Below are 9,455 nucleotides of genomic sequence, written 5' to 3' on the forward strand. Positions count from 1 at the left end.
TTTTCCTATGTCTATAATGTAGGTTGGTTTTTTCATGGATTTGGAAATTCACACTCTAACTGTAAACTATCTTTTCCCAAAATTCCTTCTTCAAAAGGATTATAACTATGTGGATCCTTTAAAGATCACACAAGTACTAACATTCAGATTCCCCACTACTAGTTTCCTCCAATGTATTACTTCTCTGACAGTTTGGGATTTAGCAAATGAATATTGTGGACATGGAGCTCTTAGGATCAAGATGAAGCCATTATCCGACCACACAATTTCTGCTGAGAAAATAAAGACTTGTGTCAAACAATTACTATCAACCCATATCATTCGCCTTTAATGGATCACTTTTTAGTTTCAAATATTTTTCCATGTAAATTTAAACAATTTCAACCCAGTCCTAACAAGTTCTCTTCTTTTGCATAGTTGAACACTTCAAATTATACTAGAGAATCAGATAAGTAAAAGGTGCTGCATAGCCAGCTTATTATGTTTCTTTTACTCACGAATGATTTCAAGAAATATTGCTACTGTCTTGGTGCAGGTAGTGGGATACTGCTGGAGCCATCTGGGAAGACTCTGGATTTGGTTCCTGAATCAGCCTAAATTCTCTGAATGTGCTTGAGGGAGGGATCATGATCCCGTCTGGCTGGAGGGCTGTGGGTAGGCGGAAAATTGCAGCATGGTAAGACTGTGTCATGGGTCCATAAAAAATATTAAAAATTGTTACTGTGTTTTACTGAATAATGCCTTGAAGGCAACATTTCTATGTGTCTGGATAATTAGAAAGCACATGCCATTGTAATCTATGGAAAAAAGTTCTGTATTTCAAAGATGTAAAGGAACATTTCAATGCAGTGTCATACATAGATCATGTGTCCATTTTCTGGGCCTGTTACCTTCTAGCATTGTGCAATTATGATATTCTTTGGTTTCCAAATCTAATATTTTAAGTTATAAAACATTTTAATTTGTTTTAAACTAAAATCAAGTCTCAATAAAAAGTAGATGCTCAATAAATCTTAATTACTTTCTCTCTCCAAAACAATTATCTTCTATTATTAACTCAGAAAACCACATTGAACTGCTAATTAGCTTCCAAAACATATCCCATAGGGCATGGCCTAGAAATCAGGACATTGACACACACAAAAAGGACAAAATTAATCTGCACAATTAACTGAGAAATTTAGTCTTTCTTAAATGATCTGAGGAAAGAGTAGATGAGGCCGTAGAGGAAAAAGGGAGGAAGGAAGAATATGAAATAATTGGCGTGCTTTTCATATTGTGGTTAGTAGGAACTACAGAGAGATTTTTAAGAATTTGAGTGAACTCTGTGTTATGTAGTAATGGCATACAGTATCCCTCAATAAAATAGTCCCCAGTGCTCAGTAAAAGTAATAACTAGCCCCAGACGTGAGTAGTAACTGCACAGAGTGACAGAATAAAAGGCAATATTTAAAGTGCACTGTGGTAGAGACCATTGATAATACAGGAGCATGATATGATCTTTCAACTGGACTAACTCACCAAGAATGGGAACTCTCCCTACATCAGTGACTTCCCAGTACTTCTTTTGCTGGAGAGAATGAGAACATAATGAATTATGACTAAATATAATAGTAAATATTTAGACAGTATTAAATATGTAAAACTGTTAAATATGACACAAAAAATACTCTGAAACAGATACTATCAACATAAACATAAGGACCTTGCAGTACAGATAGGTGATTTATCCACTGTCTCACAGATTGCAAGTGGCATAGACAGGATTTGAACCACCGCACATCAGCTCATGTTCTTAACCTCTATACTAACTTCTTTGCACTAGTTTTTGTTTTTCTAACACAGGTGAATGTGGTTTCATTTTTATTTCAATTTTCTAAAGATAACATCTGAATGATACTAAAAATCCTTTCTCTCTTTTTTCAATCAATATATGAAAAGAAGTAGCCAGAAGAGTAAAATCTTGCATATATTTTACAATATATGGTGAGTTATAACTTACACCTTTATTTCTCTTTTCTCTTTAATGCTTGAAACATTGAAGTATATTTCTCATATCCCAGCATCAATAAATTAATAATTTTTAAAACAATTTATGCTATACCTATTTTGTGCTTATTTCAGCCTTAGATATTTGTCTTTGGAGGTGGCATGGAGGTGATAATATTTATTCAACGTGGTCAATATAGGATTTTTCCAGGGCAAGCCAATGACATGGTAGTGAAGGTAGCTGTATCCCAAATGGCAAGCTGTGTAGTTAGAGTTCTGGTCCCAATGGCCCGAAAATCTTGAGAGAAGAATGTAAAAGAGAAGACTGTGGTGTGGCACCTGAGAGTCTTTTCTCACTTTCTGTCTCTCTCTCCTGAGGGAGCATATAAAAGCCCTATAGCTTACTGAAAAATATTACTGTCAATTAGTTAATCACCCTTTTCTTCTTACCTCTTGGGAGTCAGACTGTTTTTAAATAATAGTCAATGAAGCAACCTCATAGGGTATAAACATAATACGGGGTGCCTCTGCCTCTCTTTGGAGAAGAATATGAAAGCATAAATTCTCAATCAAGGTGTACAGTGATGAAACATCTTCAAAAGACCTGGACTCCACTGGTAACTAGAAACACCGTAGGACTTTTGCAGTGTAAAATCTTGACATTTAACTGTATACATATGGTATTATCTGGTATTACAGGAAATGCTGAAGCAGAATGAAATCTTTATGCACTGTTGGATGAAACATTTTCAGTCTTTCAGTAGCAAAGCTTTTGATTTGACTTGCATGAGTTACACAAAGCAATTATGTGTGAACTTCTAGCTTTATTGTTTTAGTGCTTCTTGATAGGCAGGAGTAGGTAGGCTGCCCCAAATTACATTTGGGAATAAAAATCAGGAAGAGAACAGGAACATTCACCTCGGATACATTTGGTTTGCCCAGAGGAAAAAAAATCAGGGTTGTGAGTGATTTCAGGCTAATTCCATGTTGATTTATGTCTGAAACATACATGTGAGTTTTCCCATAGAAAGGTGCTAGAATTTATTAAAACACAAATTTTAAAAATTGTAGTTCTTACTCTGGTAAAAATATGAAAATTTCTCAAACCAAACTGGTGAAAATACTCATGAAATTATTGCAAATCCAATGGATAAGAAAGCAATTTAAAAGGCTTGAGATTGGAGCACTGCCTCTGGAAATCAGGCTTGCAAGTAAATCAAAATAGAGTTCAGAGGAACTGTGCCTACTGTCAGAATCAAACGAAATAAGGAAAGGAGATCATTAGGCTAAAAGTGGAAAAAGGCTTTCTGAACAGTAATGAAGAGATATTAAGGGACAGACTGGATATATAGAAAATGGAAAATGAGATATTGATGGCCAGAAAAATTAAATAAAAAAGGGACATGCAGCCCTAGTACATCTGTTTTTAAGAAGAACATTAGAAAATATGTCCTAACTATTAATGTAATCCAAGATTAAGCATGCAACACATCCTCAGGGTAGCTCTCATTTGTCATAAACATGGAATTTATAAGGGGAATGGTAATTAAAATGTTTGATTATACCAGATTTTTTTTTTTTTTTTACTTTCAGGGGACAATTTGTAAATGTGAAACTTTTTTCCTGCTAGACATTTTAAATAAACTGCCATATTAAACATCAAATGTTTAAGGCAACATAGTTTAATCATAGTTTGTGGAATATATTAACATTTTAATGATGATAAATATTAGATATTTTCTCCTTATTCATTATCCATCACTCACATGCCACTGAGTCTTTGATTTGATCCTTAATACCACTGAATTCTGTTCTGAAATTAAATGTTCTTAGGGAATATTTTGGAGTCTAAAGTTAGGCATGATCTTTAATAATTGGTGACATTGGATTTTTGCTATAATTTTATTTTATATTATTTAAGCTCTTTTTGAAAAATATATATTTATTTATTTTAAATTGACAGATAAAGTTGCATGTATTTATATGCAACCCAAGGTTCGGAATGATGTACACAGCATGGACTAGTACAATCTAATTAGCATATGCGTTGCCTGACATAGTTATCATCTTCGTGGTGAGAAAACTTAACATTCACTTTATTAGGATTTTTCAACAATATAATGTATTGGCTGTGGTTGTAGGTACTACTATGACACTGTTCCACCAGCTAGAACCACATGGGAAATCCAGGTTAAATTTCTAGTCCAATATAAAGGTGAGGCTTGGTGATGTGTACCTGTGATCCCAGCGATACAGGAGAATGAAGCAGGAAGATGGAAAACTCAAGACTGGCCTGGACAACATAGCAAGACGCTGTCTACAAAAGAGCATGGGGTGGACAGTTGGGGGTGGGGAGAAGGGAAAAAAAGATATAACAGATCAAAGAATGGGAAGTTATTGTGTATGGTAATATCTTTGACTTGCTTGACATGTAATACTTATGCTTTGAGACTCCACATTGTATGCTGTAAAAACATACAATGGTCAAATGTTTAAAAAAAAAATAGTGCTGGTCATGGAGTCATACTCTCATAGTCCCAGCTAGAAGGCTGAGGAAGGAGGATCTAGATTTGGACTTGGCAAGATCCTATCTTTAAAAGAAAAGAGGGACCAGCAGTTAGCGTAATGGCTATGTCGCTGAACTCCCACGTAGTTGACCACGGTTCACGTCCCCGAACCGGTGGCTTAAAACTCATGCCGGGCATGTGTGCGTGTATGCCCAGGATCACGAGAGGAGAATGGAGGAGAAGGGATAGTGGCATAGCCATCCCCCATGGGGGGTGATTTCTCGCTTTCTGTCTCTTTGTCTCTCTCTGTCTTTCTGGTGAGTGCACGTGCCCTATAGCAAAAACCTCTCAAAAAAAAAGAAAAATACAATAAGTTGTCATTGGCTATTGTCATCATGATACACAGTAGATCACTTGAACAAAATCCTCCGATCTAGCAATAATTTAATTTCTTTAACAAACATCTCCCTAATTCCTTCTTCACAACTGTCACAGCCTCTGGTAACCATCATTCTCTCTCTACTTCTATAAGGTTTTTTGTTTTTTTTTTACATTCCACATGTAAGTGAGATCATGCAGTATTTGTCTCTCTGTGCTTGATTTATTTTATTAAACATAATGTTCTCCGGGTTCATCCATGTTCTTACAAATGACAGAGTTTCATTTATTTTATGGGTGAGTGGTACTGCATTGGGTTGTGTGTACATTTTCATTATCAGTTCATTTGTGGATGGACACTTAGGTTGATTGCATAGCTTGGCTATTGTGAACTGTGCTACAATATGCATGGGAGTGCAGATATCTCTTTGGCGTAGTGATGATAGATCATATGCTAATTCTATTCTGAATTTTTAAAGAAACCACACTGTTTTGATAATGGTTATTATAATTTACATTCCTATCACCCATGTACAAGGATTCTAAAATTATATTCACAAAACAATACAGCATTGGACTTAAAGAACTTCTAATATGCTAAACCACCTACTACTACTCTATAGAGAAACAACTAACAACTTGTCTGAAGTCCTGCCTTATCTAAAATCTTCTTCAAAACATAATTTAGGTATCAGCGTCTTAATCTCTAGTCATCATCTCAGTTCACCAGCCATTTCCTTAAGATCCAGTAATGTACACTTTTAGTAAAGGTTTTGGCACTTGATGCCAATTCCAAAGTGGCTTAGTGAAGCAAGCGACGTTTGGTGTTGTTTGACCTCATTAAAAACTGGCATAATGTGTTGCTTATCAACGGATAAGTGCAAAGGTTTTATGTAAAAAGCTTTGATTTGATATCCTAATGTCCTGCTTCAATGAGTGAGCCTGGACCATGTTGTGAACTCCTTTACCTGTTCTTGATGGCTTCAATTCTAAAACAATACAGCCAAATGACAATAATAAGGGCAGAATAGGAGGTTCTCCACTCATATACCCCTAAGTAACAATAATTTGGCCATGGACAAAAGTACTTCTGCGGGAGTTCAGGGATTCAGGTAGAAGTTAATAATGCCCAAGACTAAGGAGGGTCATTTTAAGAAGACCAGCCTGTACCTAGCTGTAAAAAATATTAACAAACCTGACCCTGACTAAAAACTCAGAAACAAATCTATCTGGCCTTGGTTCTGATACCAGTACTGGTTAAGGGACCAGAGAAAAGCCACACACTCAGTTCCCTGAGTATAAAGCATGTTGACCTTGATCTTTGTGGATTCTGTAGTAACCTTTGACCAGAATCAGACCCTCTCAGCAGTGGTTGGGAAGCAGTGTTTCCCCTCTTTGGAGCCAGTGGGACCTATTCCCACCAGCGTCTCTGGGATGAAAGCTATGGGATGGTATATGCTATAGCAGAGTCAAAACGATGGTCAATTTAATACATATTTCCAAAAATAAATTAGTAGTAGAACTATTGAAAATGTGTACAGTATCATGTAATGTTCAATGTTGAAGATAAATATATATATATATATTTCCTTAATTTTATTATTATAAACTATATGCATTTTTTAAAAAATTTACATCAGATATATATAAACCAGAAATCATAATTTAAAAAGTGAAGATTTTTATTATTGTGATAGCAAATAAAAGGAAATATACAATATACAAACATTGAATCATAAAGAAAATCTGAACAGACCGATAAAGAGTTAGCAATTAAAGCAGTAATCAAAAACTTCCAAAAGAAAATCACAAGATCAGATAGCTTTATCAGTAAATTTTACCAAACATTTAAAAAAGAATTAGACACAATCCTTTTCAAACTCTTCTAAAAATTGAAGAGGAGATAACTTATTTTGAGGCCAGAATTATCCTAATGCCAAACAGAGACAAAGACACTACAAGAGTGATACATTATAGGCCAGTATTTCTGATTATCTTACATAGATGTGAAAATTCTCAACAAAATACTAGCAATCCAATTTGAATATAACATTTAAAAGACAATAAACAATTACCAAGTTGGTTTTTTTTCCCCAAGATGCAAGGATGGTTTCTCAAATATACGCTCTATAACATTGATAGAATGAAGGGTAAAAATAATATCATCTCAATAGATGCAGAAAAAGCATTTGAAAAAAGTCAAAATTTTTCATGATAAAAGCTCTCAACAAATTAGGTATAGAGGAATACACCTGGACATAATAAAAACCACGATAAGTCCACAAACTTATATGATAATGCCCAAAAGTTAAAAGTTTTCTCACTAAGATCAGGAACAGGACAAAGTATCCACTGTTTTCCCTTCTATTCAACCTGAAATAAATGTCCTAGCCAAAGAAATTTGGCAAGAAAAAAAAAATACTAATCAACCAAATCAGAAAAAAGAAGAAAAAGAGACTTTATAGATAAAATGATTTTGCATCTTAAAAAAAATCTATCAATAACCTGTTAGAATTTTATAATAAATTTATTAAGGTTGTAGTGTATAGAAAGAAATATGAAAATCTTTGTATTTCTGGATACTTACAAAGCTATCCAGAACCTAAATTGAGAAACAATCTTACTTACAAATAGACTAAAAAATATAAAATATTTAGAAAGGAATTTCAATAAGAAGGAAAAACATCTGTGCACTAAAACTGCAAAAATGTTGATAAATTGAAGACAAAAATAAATAGATTATCTGTGGAAGAATTTATGTTGTAACATTGTCCATGCTGTCCAAAATGATCTACAGATTCCCTATCAAAACAAACTTTTTTTTTTTTAGGTTTTTGCCAAAGGGCATATATACTTGCAGGAGAAAGAAAGAGACAGTGAGAGGGAAAGTGATAAATCACCCCCTAAAGGGGATGGCCATGCTGCAATCACGTCTCCATTCTCATCCTGGGATTTTGGGCATGCACACTCACGTACTTTTCAAGTGGCCAGGTCCAGAACTTGAACTATGTTTGACTAGCCATATGGGTATCCAGTGCCTTAGCCATCATGCCACCTGCTAGTTCCCCATCAAAATTTTAATGCTATTTTCACAGAAATAGAAAACGCAATTCTAAAACTTGCATGAAACCCTCCCCCCAACACACACACACACACACACACACACAACAAACAAACAAACAAAAATGAAAAAACCTTGAGAAAATGCTGGAGGCGTTCCAAATTTAGTTATATTACAGGGCTATAGTAATCAAAGCAATGTCATAATAGCATAAGAACAGACACAAAGAGAATTGGAACAAAATAGAATGCTCAGAAATAACCCAAGCATACAAGATCAATCCAATTTAGACAAAGATGCCAAGAACATTCAACAAGGAAGAAATAATTATCTTCAATAAGTGATGCTGGAAAACCTGTATTGGTTTTGTATTAGTGCTGGCATTGATTTTTTTGGGTGTGACATCAAGAACAAAAGCAAAAAAAAAAAATTAAGCAAAATAAACTGTGATCATATCAACTAAAATTCTGCACAACAAAGTAATCAATATAGTGAAAAAGCAATCTATGGCATGGGAGAAAATATTTTACTTTATTTGAGAAGGGGTACTATCCAAAATTTATAATAAATTCATACTTGTTCAACTTAAAAACAACAAAAATTAAAATCCCAAAGCAAAACAATGACAAAGAGAGAAGTCATACAAATGACCAAGAGATACATGGAAAGGTGCTCAACATCACTAATCACCTATAAATGTAAAATAAAACCACAATGAGATGTCACCTCACTCCTCACTCTTGTTATAATGACTACTAGCAACAAGACTAAAGATAAGCTTTGCCAAGGAGTTAGATAAGAGAGAATTTCTGTGCTCTGTTGAGGAGGATGTAAACTGGTACATTCATTATTGAAAACAGTATGGAAGTGGAACAAATAAGTAAATGCATAGTGAACATGTGGAGTCACAGTTTTCACTCTCACCCAGATTTTAAAGGTAGGCAAGAAGAGAAGGCTAATTTAAATGCCAGGCACATCAATATGAACTCATGTCTAATATAGCTAGATAGAGCATTATAGATGTGAGTGAGTATACACATATAAAAGACCTAACTGTGAGAGAGAGAGACAGAGACAGAGAGAAATGGACTCAATGCTACAATCCTCCAGCCTCCATATATATTTTTTTTTTGCCATAAGGCAGATGCCACCACACCCCAAAAAACTAGAAAAATAAATGACAAAGCTTTGTTCTCTAACAAAGTTTAGAGCAATGATATGCAAGGAGTAGTGAGCATACTCAACAAATAGAATTTATTCAAAACTACCTTGCACCCAAAGAAAGAACCAGAGTTCCAGTCCTAAATCTGTGTGCATGCCCAAAATCAAGAGAGGGGAATAAGAATGGAGGAGAAGGGATTGCAGCGTGACCATCTCCCCTGGGGGGTGCTTTATCGCTTTCTGTCTCTGTATCTCTCTCTGTCTGTCTGGCGAGTGCATGTGCCCTTTAGCAAAAACCTCTCAAAAAAAAAAAAAAAGAGAAAGGGGAATAGAGGAGAAATGATTGCAACAAACCATCA

General features: G+C 34.9%; 1 long non-coding RNA gene across 1 annotated transcript; it reads right to left on the minus strand.

Annotated features, from left to right (window-relative positions):
• Positions 1 to 529: 529 nt before the first annotated feature.
• Positions 530 to 4,296, minus strand: LOC102480937 (uncharacterized). The gene is made up of 3 exons (XR_003548938.1): positions 4,226 to 4,296; positions 1,522 to 1,570; positions 530 to 648 (listed from the first exon to the last, which is right to left on the minus strand). It is a non-coding gene; the product is annotated as an uncharacterized LOC102480937 (long non-coding RNA).
• Between the last annotated feature and the right edge of the window lie 5,159 nt (positions 4,297 to 9,455).

Source organism: Tupaia chinensis, unplaced genomic scaffold, assembly GCF_000334495.1.
Source record: "Tupaia chinensis unplaced genomic scaffold, TupChi_1.0 Scaffold000153_1, whole genome shotgun sequence".
NCBI classification, from domain to species: domain Eukaryota; kingdom Metazoa; phylum Chordata; class Mammalia; order Scandentia; family Tupaiidae; genus Tupaia; species Tupaia belangeri.